This window comes from Chelon labrosus (assembly GCF_963514085.1).
Source record: "Chelon labrosus genome assembly, chromosome: 8".
In the NCBI taxonomy this organism is placed as follows: Eukaryota; Metazoa; Chordata; class Actinopteri; order Mugiliformes; family Mugilidae; genus Chelon; species Chelon labrosus.
The window spans coordinates 16,663,319-16,680,672 of record NC_140358.1 but is presented as its reverse complement, the minus strand read 5'-3'; the positions used below and the strand labels follow the sequence as shown (position 1 = coordinate 16,680,672).

The 17,354-nt window shown below is 44.7% G+C and overlaps 1 protein-coding gene across 7 annotated transcripts in view; it reads left to right on the top strand.

Annotated features, from left to right (window-relative positions):
- Positions 1 to 17,354, top strand: part of nlgn3a (neuroligin 3a) — a gene marked incomplete at its 3' end in the record, with an annotated part of 93,444 nt that overhangs the window by 64,816 nt on the left and 11,274 nt on the right. The window lies entirely within an intron of this gene.

The following is a 17,354-nucleotide window of genomic DNA, read 5'->3' as shown; positions in this document are numbered from 1 at the left end:
AGATGTGCCTGGACTACTTTTGCTTACTATTTTACATTAGCAGTACTCAGGGCGGCGTTGAATTAGCTCACAGTGACTAACTCAACGGCGACCTGAGTCGACTAAAAGCCCCCATGTGTAAGATTTGAAAACTTTAGACGACGGCAACAACAGAGTGCGATCTGTATGCAGCAGGGTTGTGGATAGTAGCTGCTTTTGATCCATATGAACTTACTCGTATGCGCTGCAGGAACTGAGAACTCGATGTGGTTCTTCTCTTTTTAGCTCCTACTTCCGAGTTAGCACATCCTCAAAACTAGAGTAACCTCGGTTCGGAACACACGGATCATCACAGGAAACAGTTATATAAGACAACAACGTGACCATTGTTAAAATGTTAACTGTGCCTCTTAACGTTAGCCTTAAAATAGAGTTAACACATCAACTGCCATCACATCGGCATTCCTGTTGGTACTTTTTTTGCAAACAACAAAGAAAAAAAGCTCTTGAGGATTTGTATTTCTCAGGGGAGCTCCACAGTGGGTTGTTGCCCTCAGAGAGTCCTAAGAACGGCTCTGGCCCAAAGTGCACCCAGAGCTCACATCCTCGTACTTTCGGGGGAATATTGGGCTTTTAGCACTCTTGCGGGGGCTTCTGTCTGCAGTCAGTAATGTACACAGTGCGGGTGTGTTGTTATTTAAAGTAAAGATAATTAAGAGAGTGATTTGAAACATCATCCAGAGCTTCCTCTTTGAATAATAAAGTGCTATTTTATGGAACTTCATACTAATTGCAATAAAAAGCAGAGAGTGTGCAGAGACAATGTTTATTTATTTGAGTCTATAAAACACTATTGATTTCCTCTGAGTATAAACACTCACCAGTTTTCACCAAGAGCATCTCATTCTTTCAGCAAACAGATATACCGTCGGAGTAATCTTGATGATAATTCTATTAAATGAGAAGCAAGAACGGGAATGAAGGATTAAAACAACACTCCTACAATATCCATTAGGTAACCAAGGCAGATTAAATAAATAGGGAATAATTTTTTATTTTTTTTTACCCTCCCCAAAGCTTTTCATAATGAGCAGTTAAATATTCAGCACGGCCGCTGGAAGTTGCTCTGTGAAGAATGAGCAGGAGGAAATTGCAGAGAACTCAAAACTCATATCTTCACACCTACAGTAAGCCCACCTGGCTAATTGCTGCGAAATCTTAGTGTAGACTTTCAGAGTCTTGACGTCTCCTGCCCAAGCTTTGATGTCGTCCCACGTTCAGAGCAGCCCTTCATTTAAATCATGCAGCAGACTTGACAGCCGAAGTGACTGCTCAACAAAGGAAAAGAGAGAATACCTGCAAAGTAAATCGTACCCCGTGTAACATCTGAAGGTGACCCGGGCCCTAAGCAGACAATCAAGCCTTTGACAGACTCAACATTTAAGTGAAACAAATAGGGCTTTTTGCTAGCCAAGCGTAATGCTGCATCATATTTTTATAACATGAAAAATAGGCATCGCTCCTGAGGCATTTCTCTTTGTTTAAGTGAATGCTGTTTGGAGAGCGTGCGTCCCCCCCTGCAGTATTTCAGATGTTGACAAACCCATATGGCGTGCCACTAATCTTGATCGATGCCCACCACTGCGAGCACTGCTCACACTGTAGAGGATAATGAAATGTAACCAAGCAAAATTTCTCAAAAATCATCAGAGTGATCTTTTTATTATCCATTATGAAATGCATCACGGCGTCTACAATTTTCCAGTGAAAAAAAAACAACGCAAAGGAGTGTTTACTTTCCAGACATAGAGCGGCGCAGAGTGCTCGTAAAATTGTCTGAGCTCGGCCAGCGTGCTATTCTTAGGGTTCCCCTTAGAGCCACTGTCTAATTGGAGCGGCGCTTGTCCTATCGGGTGAAGCTATCCTCCGCGCAGACTTTTTATGCGGGTTGTGACTGACTTGAGATTTCCTGTCTGGGTATCTGTGGCTGTTCTCCGGCACGTCCCGGGACTCCTGCTCATCGGTGAGGGCTTCATTAGCCGAGGATGGGAGGTGGCAGCAGAGAGAGAACAGCTGTTTAGCTAACCACTTGCATTGTTAGCCAGCCTTCTCCGTCTGCCTAACTGCCTAAATCCGTCCCCTAGCTGCTAATAGAATGCTCATTAGGAGAGGAGAGGGAAACTGGATGTGAAACAGCGCCACTGTACAACCCAACCAGCTTCTGCTACTCCTCCTCTCCCTCTGGTCTCTATTAAAGAACTATACAGAATAAACCTTCCCTCTGTAGATCAACTATCTTTCCAGCCCATCTTGCCCTCTGATCCTGACCCGTAGGGAAAGACAAGGGGGGATGAGTTTTCCTTGGAGACAGCCTACAGCCGTTGTGATACCAAGACACGCTCCTCACTCAGATACAGAAAGATACAAGATTACAAAATCCCAGAGGACAGACAGATGATACCCTCTGCTGAGAGTAGGGGTTAGTTCAGTGTGTATTTATTTTTATTTATTTATTTTCAGATTCCTCCCCCCGAGCGGTATCGTGTTCAATTATTCAAACACTGTAGATTGTATTGCTGTAATTTGTCAGGAACCCAAAAGCACAAATCTATTTCTCTGTGTCAAAACTGATGAAGCTGGCAAGGAGGACGGAAAGCTGCGACATCAGAGATGGCACTGTGAATATCTGATGGCATTCATTGGAACAGCCACAGATCCGAGCCAAAAACACATCCCTGGCTGAAAAGGAGAAAAAAAAAAGTAAAAAAAAAAAGACGGCTCATGTTTGATTGAAATTCAAACAGGAAAACATGTTACCATGGATGTGCTTTATTGAATTAACACTGGGCTATTCACTAACATTCCCCATGCAGAAATGCAGACAAACAAAGTGAAATGAAGTTCACAGCCTCATGGTGAGAGACTGACAGAAATCAATGTGTGGTAGAACTGATATGCTCCGAGCTATTTACTAAATGACAGCAACCGAGGACTCGGCTGTGTCACATGGAAAACTTTGCACGGGGAGACGGGAATTTTCTCTCTTGCGGATGAAGATACCATGTTGGCACAACTGAGAGGACAACTGTAATATTATGAGGACGCTGTCCTTTGTTAAAACCTGTTTGTTTTAAACTACTTTCCTGAGCAGCAGGAGTTTTCCTAACACTAACTGAATTAAACAAGGCAGAGAGATTGTAAATCTTTTAGATTAAGGTTTTAAGAACATAATGGGGAGTCCTGTTTTGGAGGGTATTGAATTTTTGCATCGATGTGATAAAGTGCTTTCATTTTAGGTATTAATTTGATAAAATGCGAACATTCCTGTCTGGATGTTTTATTCATGAACAGTCTAGGAACAAATTTAAAAATATATGTATTTGAACATATTGTACAGTAATTCTGTGTGACTCCATACAATTGCATACTTTGATCACGGGTTATATATATATATGTGTGTGTGTGTGTAAAAATATTAATCATGAAAACATACATCAATCAGCCATAACAGTATGACCACCTTCCTAATATTGTGCAGGTCTCCCTTGTGCCTCCAAAACAGTTGTGACTCATCTGAGAATAGACATGGGCCTTCTGTGGGTGTCCTGTGGTGTCTGGCAACAAAATATTGTTAGTGGGGGCCTTTGGGGCCTATGGATTGAGGGGAGGGGCCTCTCTGGATCATCCCACAGATACTATATCATATAAGTTTGGTATGTTTTTTTAGTTGTTCTTAAACTGTTTTTGTGTGTGTGCCTGTGTCAGGCTGTATCCTGCTGGGAATGGCTGTTGCCATCAAGGAGTGTCATTGCTATGGGCTGGGGGTGCCTGGTCTGGTCTAGGTGGGTGGTACATGTCTAAGTAACATCCACATGAACGCCAGGTCCAAAATTTTCCCAGCAGAACATTGTATTGTCACAAGATGGTCAGTGTTATTTACTTCTCCTGCCAGTGGTCATAATATTATGCCTGATCTGTGTACAGTTTTGGAAAAAATAAACTTTCCATCGTGAGCAGATGGTGTTTGCTCAGTTGTCATGGAGATGGGTCAGTGGTGGTTTGATACGTGGATCAAGATCTCGCGATTTGCTTGAAAGACGCGGAATTATTATTTTTTTAAATGGCCATTTAATCAGTCGTTGTTAACACATTAATCTACTGTAAATATGTGTTCAAGAGTAAACCAGCAAGCCAGTATGACAATTCCAAGAAGAATGACTTTTCTTTGTTTGGTTTCTGTTGGCCCATCAGATAGCTCTATGAAGTTTCCACTGTAACGGAAATATGATTTGCAAACACCATCTGTGTTTATGGGGGGATTTGGGGTATCTGAACCTCATAATTAAGACTTGGACCTGCAAAGAAAGACAAGTTGTTTGTGTCCAAATATTTAGAAATCCTTATCTGTAACTGGAAATGTTACAATATGCAGTATCCTCCATGTTTATTGCTGAAGGATCTCGTAATACATTTTCAGACACCCCTGAAATGGGCCATACCATGTTTTAATCTTGACATGAGGTGAACTCAATTACATTATTACATTAAATACACACACTGCCGACCTCTTTGGTCCTGGTGAAGCATTGTTCAGGGACGATGGTCAAACCAGTTTATTGTTAAGTTCTGCCCATGTAATGGATGTGATTTGATATTTTATTTATCATTTACGTTAAACACTGGGAGACTGTAAAGAGCAAAATCCTCTGAGAAAACATGGACCCCTCCATTTGTCCTTCTATATTTCGCCCTGTGGTTTTCGGATCTGTGTTATTTGAAAGTCAACAGTCCACAACAGGCTTTTTTTTTTTTTTTTTTTTTTCACTCTAGCCGTGCAGTCACAGCAGCACATGTGTTACTAACAACATGAGCAATGGCTCCGCTCTGTTTAAGTGTCCAAATAAGTTGTGACAGTGAGCCAGCATGCACAGTACGGGGACGCCGAAACAGAGGCAAGGTAAAGGGAATTCAACCATCATTGATTTATTATTTATACCCGTGCTTTCCCTGCTGTGACTTGTCAAATGTCTGCCATGAAAAAAAAGCTATTACAGTGAATTGTCAACACAGATACAGAACCACTGTCAGGGCACACCTGGCCCAATAATTGCTGCATATCTCTGTAATACGCCGATGATATAATGAACAGAAGAATAAGATAGTACGCAATTAAAAATTATATATGCCTACATTATCATCAGCAGCATACCACCATACATGCCTCTGTCACCTACATGGGCAAATGCATTTTTTTTTTTATCATTGTTTCGCTCAATTTTTTAGCGATATGCATATTTATCTCAGTTTTTTGATCTGTGGATGTTCCCTCTGATAGTAATAATCATTTCGTCAGTGCTGAATTCATTTAACTATTATCACATCCCCCTGTACTATTTCAAACAGAAATGCAAAAGAGATTTAAATTGATGCAAATCTTGTGGGAAAAACATACCTGACCTTTAAAACACAAAAGTATGTTGATGGTGTCAGAATGTTAATATGCCGAGTATAAATATTTCCCACATGCTATGGTAGCTGTAATTATGACAACTTTGTCGTATTATTACAGGTTTTTGAACTTTAGGGCCGTAGAAGGAACGCAAGAGTGTATATAATTGTAATCTGTGTATGACAGACCAGACCTGCATGCCATTTCTTTATGTGGTGACGGAAGCTGACAATGACATATTCTATAGTAATGGCAATAGGCTTACCGATGCCACTCTGACTCTGTGCTGGAAAAGAATGTCTGTGGGTGAGATATGTGTCAAGTGTTGTGACGTTAGTTGCTGTTGAATATGTGTTAGCTTGACATTGAGAAAGTGGAGCATGCCAGCATGCGGCCTAACTGATAGACTTGCACGCTCAGCCTCGCTCACGCGCCTGTGCACACACATAACTCACCTCCACGGATTCACATCAGCACTGCGCAAACATGTGCCTACGTGCACAAACACTAGGACGCGCGTCCCGTGCACGCGGCTCGGTACACACACACACACACACACAGCACTGGCCGTGGCAGGTTCCAAACCCGTGGGATTGACTGTCGTTAAAGGTTGTCCAGCGTAAACACACCCCCACCGCCACCGTGCCCACCTCACCTCAGCTCTGCACACACACACAGACATGCACACACAAATAGACACACGTCCACATACTGTCCCTCTCCAGGGGATTTCATGTGGCTACAGCTGTGTGCCTACTGGCACTGGCAGCAAGAGGCACAACACAGAGAATATGGTGGTGGGTATGGAAACAGCGAGATTGGAATAAAAGGCATGTTACCATGGAATAGAGGAGGAAAACATGAGAAAGCAACTGTGCAGTCTATCACACAACCATGATATTTTTCTTTCCTTTTTTTATTTTCTCCCCTTAACTGCCTACAGGCTGGTTTGAATGTAAAAGAGGGATAATCTGAAGTGTGACCGCTGAGGCGGAAAGGCAACTATTGAATGCCTTTCTTTACCTCGGTGAGGCAGTCACACTGCTCCACGAGCAGCGCGAAAAGTTCGTACGTTTACGCACAAGGGCCCGTACAACAGAAGCAAAAAGTATGACACAAGTGAGCACAGGCAGTTTACTCACACACACGCAGAGACATACAAATAAATAGTGAATGAGGCTGCCGGGGCGGGGGCTCGCTATAGCTCAGCTCACAGCTCTTTGCCCTTGTGCCGGGACCTCGGCCTGTCACTCCGTATTTTACTCCCTGCAACACCACTCCACTGTAAGCAGCCAGCACAATTTTGGATATTGAGGTGGTGAAGGAACTGTCCACCACCATCCATTTGGCCTTTTCAGAGCTTGACAGAAAGGACTGGAGGTAAAAAAAATAAAAAAAATAAAAAAATACCCTGTATTCTGTCCTGCCAAAATTGAAAACGTCTGGAGTGCTGCTGTGAAAGGGGAATGTATATAGTCCTTGTTATTATGCGAACTGGCCTGAAATGAGGTTGACATAGTGCCAGACATTGAGATGTTTTCTGTCATTCCTTTTTTTTTTGTTTCATCTGAAATTCAATATGATACACGAATGTCCCAATGGAGGCTGTGCAATGGATATTAATTACTTGTCCATTACAGTTTGTGACACTATCAATCTGTTATCAGCGGGCTTCACCAATGACTGAAATTAACTGTCACTTTTCGATATCAGGCAAGTCATCTCCTTGCTTTATTGCCTTCATTACACTGCTCAGTTCTTAAATGGTATCCTCATGAGTAACTAAGATGTTGGTGAAGGCTAATACCAAAAGATGGATGTCACGCCATTTTATCTTCGCAAAGTTGGTAAATACCAAAGTAAATGTCAGTATCAAATGCCTCGCAATCAAACACATCGCGAGGAACGACACAAACGTGCTGCGGACTCGAGGAAATAATGCGAGTGCAGCCATATCATAACCTCATGTATATTTGATAAGGCCTGCCAGATGTGGCCTTGGACGCTTGGATTCGTATCAGCAAGCAATCTCTCTCTCTCTCTCTCTCACACTGAGCTCATAGAAATTAGATTTCAACTCAGGCCCAAAATCTAATACACAGGCTTATATTTACTCATAGTTGCAGAGCATCATGAGCCAATATGACCCTATAGAGGGGTGGCAGAGTTGCACAAAATACACTTAAATGAAAATGCTGTGAGCAAACTGTTCCGAAAGCCAGTGATGCCTTTTATCCGTTGACTAGCTCTGAATGTAGCTGCATCTCTACTGCATGGTCCTAAACTGTCATAAAAACAAAATAAAACCGACAAAAGCCCAATGACGAATAAAGCAACACCGTTATTTCAGGTTCTCTTGTTGTCTTAGCTTCAGTGGAAATCGAATGGTTCTGACACTGGTCTGACAAATCTGCGTTAGCAGGGAAACAGAGGAAAATAGGTGTATTTCTAACTCGTTCTGTGGAGAAATTTAATTCCACCAAATCACACTCTGGAATCATTTCCAAGGCTTCGTATTGAGCTTTTCAGAGCAGCGCGTATTGGAGAAGAAATGGTTGCATGAGTCACCCAATACATTAGGATGCCTGTGTCTTCCTCACAATGAATGCAAAGTCACAGCGTGCAGAGTGCCATTTTCCTATGCAGAGAGCCTCTGTCTGCCTTGAATACTCTCCAGGGACAATAGCACACACACTGAGGAACTTTAAGAGTCTTATCACTTTTATTTTTTCTGTTCTTTCCCCTCCTCTCTTATCCTCCCATGACCTCCCCCTTTTTCCCCCCTCCCTCCTCCCGTCTTCTGTGGCACAATGAGAATAGATGTCCCCGGCTCACTTCATCCATATGTCTGTCTGTTTGTCTCAGCGAGATGTATCTTCAAATTTGCCGGGCAGATACATGTGTAGTCGGCACGGTTTTGTTCAGTGGAGGCAAAAATGAAGGATCTCAGATTGATGAACACTTTGGTCGGCATATTTTTAATCTCTATTACTAAAGTCAACATCTCAGCGACGCCGTGCGTTTCCTAATCGAAATAAAAACATTTGAATGGATTGATCTGGATTAGTTGTGCAGCGGATCGATGCTCAGCGGCCGAACACTGAGTTCAGGTAGGCTACGCAAATAGCTCTTAATTGTTGGGATTTCCAGTTGACTTGATTTGTTCGGGTAGATTTTCAGGGAGCCGCTGCTGCCAGTGGAACTTTTCTAAGCCATTTTTACAGCCGAACATGTCATAACCCAATTGTTTCAACGTCCACTTACAGTAAGTGGCTGTGGTGGCTAAAGAGTCTGCCACAGTAATTGACTCAATGGGAGTTTACAGTATGAACCATGAGGCAGGGTAGGCATAGTGCTCTCCAGGGATGGGTTGTTGTGACAGTGCTGCTATTCCCTCCACTGTGTTCCTCTCTGCACACAGAGAAATACAGGCCACCGCACGGGCACAAATAGAAGCACACAGGCACACGATGAATTCACAGCTGCCTTCCTCGGAGCAGGTAATTCCACAGTCAGGTGCCGCGATCACGTCCGGAGTGCCGTCCCATCCCAAACCCGAGTTTCGCCTCTCAATTTTTAATGTGCGCCCAAGAATGAGCGCGCGGTGGGCCGGGCTGGGGGAAGGCAGACGCATATCCGTCCTATTTTTGTCTGCCGCTCGCATGGTGTGCCGCCTTGAATTAAACAAAGCTTGTGTGGCTTCTGGCTGCAGGGCTACTGGCACAATGGGCCAAGGAGGGAACAGTGGTGTCAGACGCTGTGAGAAGGGAACACACAGAGTGACAGAGGCACAGCCAGAAGAATATGTTTACGCTGCCGGAGCCTGCGCCCAGCCTGGCACGTTCATGCATGGTACAGTAGTTAATCAGCTCGGACGCTGCTGCTGGTGTGACCACTGACCCCAAAAGGCATCGGTAATAGGGGGCTTCTTTCTAATAGGAGCAGCATTATTATTCTGAGAGGGGGCGGCAGGAATTACAGCGCATCCAGGGGAGTATTTTTTTTCCAATGTGTCCTCTGGTTCTGGTTCATTAATGGTGGTTTAGATTAAAAGAGTTGTTGATGTTCTTGGTAAAAGAAAAAAAGGTTGCTGCCTGCTAGGTGCTCTGTGTGCGGCGCCTAATGAGCTTCCTGAATTCTATATGTGTGTGCGTGCTTTTGTGATTGTAGTGTTTATGTGGGTGGCTTGTGTAGTATATATATATATATTAAACACTGCCTCTAGGTATTTTCTGTGTAAGCTAGAGAAGGATTGGACTTCCCTGGAGAAACAGTTGATATTTTGAGGATGCACACATGCAGCCAAACATGTTTGAGCTCCGCGTGCATGAACGCCACGCACATTGTTTGTCTTTGTATGCAGAGCTACAATCAGATTGGGAACGCATCCTTCTCCGCGCCAGACTCAAAGGCTTGTAAGCGAGTGATCTGCCGTTCTGGAAGTCTGTGAAAAGGGCCAGAGTTAGCAGTAAGCTTCCACCCACCTCCTGTTTTTAGCTGGGATGCGCGTATCCGTCTCAGCTTCACCTCCCGTACCCCGACAGCTCACAGCTAATTTGTTTCTGTAAGACTCGGATTCGGGTTTCTCTCCCTTCTCTCGCTCCCCGTGTGCCAGTCTTTCTTTGCCTCTTTCTCCCTCTCCAACCCCCCCAGGGAGATGTACACCCCTTGTGATAATTTGTCTGTCACAAATGCAACCGCGCCCTCTCCGTGGCTTTCCTTGGCCCAAAAATGAGTTTCAGCCATCCCATCTGGCTGTCAAAGGCAAGATGTCGCCGAGAATAGAAGCTTCCCATCCTTTCACATTTCATGGCTGAATTGTCATATTTGTGTGTGACTTATATCTTTGACCCTCCCTTGCTAGACATATTTTACATCTGATTTGTACTTATGGAGCCTTGCTTCCTTGAAGTCAGTGCACTCTTTGTCTCTGGCTGTCACTGCTCGCTGTATGTATATATATATAAATGAACCAAGCTTTGGGGCTGCTATGCAACGCAGATGGGGTGTAAAATGTGGTGTATATATTTAGAAACAACAGGAGTCAGACGTTTTTGCACTGTTACTACACCGCAGCCCAGTTGTAATGGTGAAAACCGGTTTCTGTGGGAGCTAAAGGCACTAATCATTGCCTCTCAGCACACTGATCTGAAATCTATTTGTGGACGCAGTAGGAGAAGAGAGAGGAAATCAGAAAACATCTTTAACAACTTGTCTCATCTAATGAGATTAGCAGAGGCGCTTACACAGTCATGACATGGAGATACACACAGATAACCCTGTAATAACTCATTATTCTTCGCATTTTCGCATCGGCGCCTAGTCAGGGCTCGCTGACGGTGCGCGTTGCCGCTGTGTGTACACAGCTATCGGGCCAATCTAAGCACTGCAGCGGCGTGGAGTGGGCTCGGTGAATACCGCCTCAAATGCCACAGCACAAAAGAAAGCTAGCACTAGAAGGACGGGGACGTAGCATGTGAGAGATTGTAAAAATTCAACATGCTGGCTCTCTTGTTTCTCCTAGCATGGCAGGGTGGCTGCAAAGGCACTCGAAAATGCACAATGATGTGCAAAAAAAAAAAATGCAAAGTACAGGTAATTGTGTTTTCTTGGTTTAAATGCACATAAGTTCAATAATAATATAATATAATTGCAGAGTGGTCTCCTCATGTTTTTGTTGAAAGGAATTCTTCCTTGAAAGCAACGTCTCTTTTCATATTTTGCATAAATTGTATTTCTATTATAGAAAATGTCAGCTACATGCACCCTGTGATAGTTTCATCCATCAAACACATTTCCACATGTTTTCTTCTCTGGCTTCTGGCTACAGCAAAGCACATAATGGCTGCCCTAACCTTCATTTTATCGTCATAAGTGATGTTATTTAGCCAGTAATAAGTGAGTGGGTACATGTGTGTTTATGGTTGTGCTTCAGTCTGTGGGCAACATAACTGGATCACGCAGGATGCTCGAGTAAACTTGCAGCATTATCCCACTGACAGTGCCAGATCCAATTTGCCGTGTTGGACGATACGACGCAGAAGCCGCAAAAAGTTTAAACAATCGCACACAAGTGTTTGACATTTCAGCTTAATCTGCTTTACTGCGAATGACAACGCACACCCAGAAATCTGTTCCAGCGTAGTAAACTCCACCCACGCCAGTCCTCGGCTGAACTAAATTCTGAGAATCGGTCCGCAAATACGGTTCGACTCAGGTGTGCTGTGCATGCCTGTGATTAGTGGCCGGATTGATGAGTTCAAGGAGGAGCGGTGGCCCTGTTGTGCTGTGCGTGCAGACAGAGGGAGGTCAGCGTGTGTGATGATGAGGCCTGGAGTGTGTGGTATTGACCAGTAGATGTCACGTTGTGATTAGTGGGAGATATCACACTCTCCGGGCTCAGATGCACATCGATCCTTAAACCTGGGTGCAGCCCGTCAATGGGGTCATTTTTATCCTCCTCCTCCACTTTCCTCTACTTTCCTCCTCCCTTTTGCTTCACGCCATTTCACATTTCCTCCTCCTCCCTCCTTCACTAATACCTTCATCTTTCCGCCTGCCTTCCTTCCTCTCTCCCTCCTCTGTTCTGTTTTCCCATTCCCTCCCTCTTCCTTCCATCCACCCTCGTGGATCAAACTCTTTATCTGGCCTAAGCCACAGCCTGCAGGCAAGCAGGCAGTCTCTACAGAGGCTGGAGCAGAAGACCAACAGCTTCAAACAACATTATATAGGGCTGGCATGAAGCATGTCTCACAGTGATAGATGAAAACACTGGCCCCTCAGACACTGTCTCTTTATGGACATGATGAAACCCGAGCGGGCCAGTCCTTCTGTTTCAAAGACCGCTACTCTTGACTTAAATATTGCTACAATCCCTCCTGGGTTATAAGACGGGCAAAAGTTTTCTTCGAATTAGGCAGCAGTGCACTTTTGTGCTTATGATCAGAGCAAAAGAAAACAGTTGTTTCTGGGAGGAAGATGCATTTTCTTTGGCAGCTCTCTTGTTGGATCATCTGTTATGAAACAAGTCCAGAGTAAATCTGGTTTAGAGGAAGCATTCTGTGTGAAGCTAGGTACCAGTAATAGTTGCAGCCATGAGAGAGCAAGCTCACAAATCATGCATGCTATCAATCCTAGTAAGTCTGGTTTGGGCTATTTTTCATTTTTTAATGCTTGATGAATGCTCATGGACGCACACTCACCGCCTGGATGCTTTTGTGTTTCAACCAACAGTGTTTCATAGTAGCCTAAGGAAACCCAGGAAATCTGCTATGTGTCTCAGAAGTCTTCAGCCTGCCCTTTCCCTGATTCCCTTGTTTTGAAGCCGACGAGTTCGATGTTGGGAGGAAATTTTAATGGAACAGAAAAACAATGTAGGTGTTGTTTCAAGGCTGCCAGACCAATGTGAAATTACCCATGGTCTAATGCATGATCAGACCAGAAGCACTTGTGTTTAAGTGGATGTAGGCCTTTAGGCTGTAGCTATGGCGACGGCAGCTTTAACCCAGTGATATGAGACAGCAAGTGGCCAAGGTTATACAATTAGGCAAATTTTTTTATTTTTTTTTAAGTATTCATCTCCCAGCTGGCTTAAAATATTTCACATGGGATTAGAGCACTTCACATGTCCCCATAATTAAACTGTAACTCTGTGATTTCATGGAAGGAGATGAGTTCAGAAAAATACAGCGCTGAAAAAGAAAGAAAATAAGAGCTTGAGCGATATGCAACAAGAGAGGCAGAGCAGCATTTATTGAGTGTGTCCAACTGAGTGCTAGCCTAGTTTGACTGCAGACGGAGAGACATGTTTGCAGCAGAGGGGGCTCTGCGGAGTCCACGGGTCTGTGGAGATTTGCTTACAGTGAAGAGATGGTGGAGGTAAGATGGCTCAGAGGATTCAAGCTCCGCTGAACGCAGGCTTATGCCTAATAATCAGCAGGGAGGGACTCAGCGTGGTCCCGCAGAAAAAGAAATGGAGAGAGCGCAACAGAGAGGGAGAAAAACAGCGGAGGAAGGATTGGAGGCGAGAAAAAAAAAAAAAAAAGAAAGTACAAGATGTAGTAGAAGGAAAAAAAAAAAGAGAGAGAGAGAGAGTGAGATACATGTCCCCGTGGCCACGTTATTTCTCTCTGGTGATGGCTTTTATGTGTATGAGAAGAATTCTGATAAGATTTCGCTGCTTTGCATATTTTCACCCCTATTAGCCGTGAAAGCCACGTGGAATATTGTTAGCAAAATGAATTTGCCGACCTCCAAAACAGAGACTCGGGGGCGATCCGAACTTTCAAGGTCATCTGATAGACGTTGTCTTTGTTAATCTTTGCTGTTGTTGTTTTTTTTTTTCATCCGGATGACATTGTTAAGGTTAAGCTAGTGGTTGCTCGTGGTGCGTTTTACAGTCACATATATCTCGGGGCCGGACTGATAAAACTCACGCTGATGCCTGAGTGAATTTTGCCAGCTGTTCCAGATTACAAAGCACGGTCATTTATAGTGCTAACTGGCATCGTAACCAGCAGAATACCCTTGTCCGTTAAGGCGGACTCAACTCTCAGACACAGTTGCCGCCACATAATACATCAGCATCAAACGCAGCCGCCCTCTCAACAGTGATGCAGCATTGGTGCAATACTGATGTTTACAGTTAAAAAGAAAAGGCCTTATTATATTATAAAGCCTGTGGGTGTGTTTTAGTGTGTAGCTCTTGAACCTAATGCTGTGGTTGCCATACCCCCAAGGTCAAGCCCGCCCCCCTCTCCGCTATCATCTGTGAATTATCCCCTCAAGCCCACTCCACCTATCCAGGACCCGAACCGCATGCCCGTTTAACGGGTGTCTAGTGAGGGGGCAGCGCGGTCGAGGTCAGCAAACCGCAGCACGGAGTCGGCTGCCGAGCGGCGCGACAGCATTTTAGCAGGGGCCCAATGAGTGATTACCTTGGAGCGCCAGTCATAATTCAGCGTGACCTCAATATGCCAACAACGCCGGGGTTTGATGGATCTGCTCGGAGTTTGGGTGTCGGGTTCTCGCATGTCAAACACGGGCAGATAATGATGGGGCTATCTGTTGCTTTTTCAAAATAAAACACGGTCGATACGGGTGTGACACACATGTTGATGGCGCCGTTTCACGCGCTCTCCTGTTTAATTCATCTGGATGCGGAGCGGGGTTGCCGTTCACTGCATAGACGCCGGAGTAGATGCAGAAGACAAAAAACGGTGCCACAAATGGTTAACCCCCCAATCATGATGACGCCCGTCGTCTGTCGGCCTATTCATCAACTCCCCGTCTTATCAATCAAAGTCAGCACAAACGCACGTGCACACGCACACTCACGCATGTGCGCTCACACACACAGACGTATCCACCTCCCAGTGTGGATAATTAGTGGATTCCCTCAGTGGGTGATAAAGCCTGTGCTCTTCTCTCCTCTCTCTCTGACCTTCCCCAGCGAGCTTCCTACCACAGTGGGGCTCATCACACACAGCTGTAATACATATTTATCGGTCCGGTGACAGCTCGTGTGCGCTGGATTTATATGTTTCTCGACAAACAATTGTAAAGCCGCAGTCACTCTTCTTCCCTTTCATCAACCGAAGCGGGAGATAAATCCGGTGATGTCAACCTGGCTGCAGGCCTTTCAGCAGCTGGCCGTCTGTTATTTTTGGGTGCAGGTAGATGCGGGATCTAGCCAAGCTACAGCCAAGCAGTTCTCCTCAATTACGGCAAACGGATTTGATATACGTATGTCTGTCAAATCGCCTTGGCAATCAGAGCAACTTCTCTTCTGGCAAACGGTTTTCCTCCAGCAACTTCTGATCAAAGACATTCAGAAAGTGGCTGTGGCATGACTGGCGGCATTGAGATTCAGGACAGACTCCCTGCACCATGACTGGCTCTGTTTGCACAGCGCAATGTGAGTTGAGATGTGAAGAGAGGCAATACCACTAAAGACTGAGGGGTGGGGAAAGGGAGGGGAGAGGAGGAAAAAGAAGGGAGGGATGGCAGGATTAAGCTCCACACCCCCCCTCCTCCTCCTCCTCTCTGCCTCCAAGCGGCCATCTTTCATCTTGCGACTGCCCCTCTAATGCTTTCAAGTGGGTGAAACCCTCGACATCTGCTTCCGCTCCCTGGGACACGGCACAGGCCACCATCCTGCAGAGATGCACAACCGCAGGAAGGCTCGAAGGGCAGCGGCGGGGCAAGTCCGCTGTAAAGCTGATGGCCTCATCCGTGTAGGAAGAAACGCATGATGCAGAAACGCAGAAATCAAATGTGATTTCTTCACACTTTTGTTAAAATCCACTAAAAAGCACATTCAATACAAAAAAAAATTCTAATACACATAAAGTGTGACTTAAGCTAGTACAGACTCATCGCAGGAATATTTCACAGTTCACTTACCCAGACACATTAATTCTACTTACTACTTGCGAACAAATAAATGTAAATAGCTCTGTAAATAAACACTTTGTCTTCGCCAAGATGAAATAAGCCCCCCGCCGCCTCTGATTAAGACTACCGAAGTGATATATCTGGCACTTAAGTCTGCTGTTTACCTCATAAACGCAAAGATTTCAACAACCACCCACACTGCCGCTGAAATATCACAAACTGTGCGCCCGTGTGTGCCTCCGCTAGTCTTTGTGGTTTAAATATGGGATCGTCTAATGACCCCCATTTTTTTTTTTTCATGCCCCGGCGTTTCGGGAGCGTTTCATCTCGCCGCAGCTTTCATTACCATGAGTTCAGTGGAATTCCTTGACTCTGGCAGAGATAGCGCCACGAGCAATAAAGCAGCGTGGTCAAGTGGCGGGAGCTTCGCCTCTGATTTTCAGCGAGATCAGTAAAATAGCACTTGCGAATTCGAAAATCACATCAGGTGGACAGATGAGCGGCGCCCGCCAAGACAGGGAACAGCAGAGAGGTTCGCCCGAGAAAGAGAGGATGTCATGTCACCTTGACTCCAGCGGAGATCTATTTTTTTTTTTCAAAGGGGACGCAATTCAATTATTTCCGAGGAAATTATGTTTGTTATTTTGGATCTGTTCCTCGTGCTGAAAAGTCATTTCAGATTTCTTTCATACTGCACTGCAACTAAAATGTAATTTAATTTGCGAGAGCACCCCCGTGAGCCTGTGGATTCGTTTGCCATGGTAACCCACTCCACCCCCCTTTTGAAGCCTTCTCCCCCCACACACACACACACACACCCACGCACAAACACCAAACTCCAATGTCAGTTCACATAATACATGATCTGTTGACTCTTCAACGTGTGTCTATTTTGGTAACACAGGAGCGTAAGACCACGGTTCTCTCTCCCGCTTGGTCTTCCTTTCATTGCGTGCCACCATGTTGCTTTGTAATGCCAGGTGAAAATGTGCGGCTCGGTTCCTTCTGCAAATGTAGAGAGTAGGAGTCTAATTTTATTTATAGCAATCCACCCACAAACTTCTGCAGAATTTAATGATCTTTCAGGTAAAAAATAAAAAAATAAAAAAAAGACTTTTAACTTACATAAGGCTTAGCTGCTGCAGTGGGACTCTGTGTGTGCCTGTAATGACTGCAAAAAGGAGCATGTGTCTATAATTGCGGTGTTTGAGGTTCATCCAATTTAAGCTACCTTGCAAAGTACATTAACACCAGGAGGGAATAGGCAACAGGGTTCATATGTTCAACACTTAAATCAAACTGTGGTGCATTTCATAAAAGGGAAAAGTAGTAATATATTCTATGGCATGGACTACCTTGCCAGCTTTTATTCATCTTCTGCGACTATAGGTTCACACTGGCGGCATCTGCTCCCGACAAACATACACATATTATTATCAAGACGGCATATAGAGAAAGACGGAAGAGGAGAAGATGACAGACACCGTGCTGATTCCTTCCTCTGTCTGCGAGCCGTCTGTGAGACCAGGCC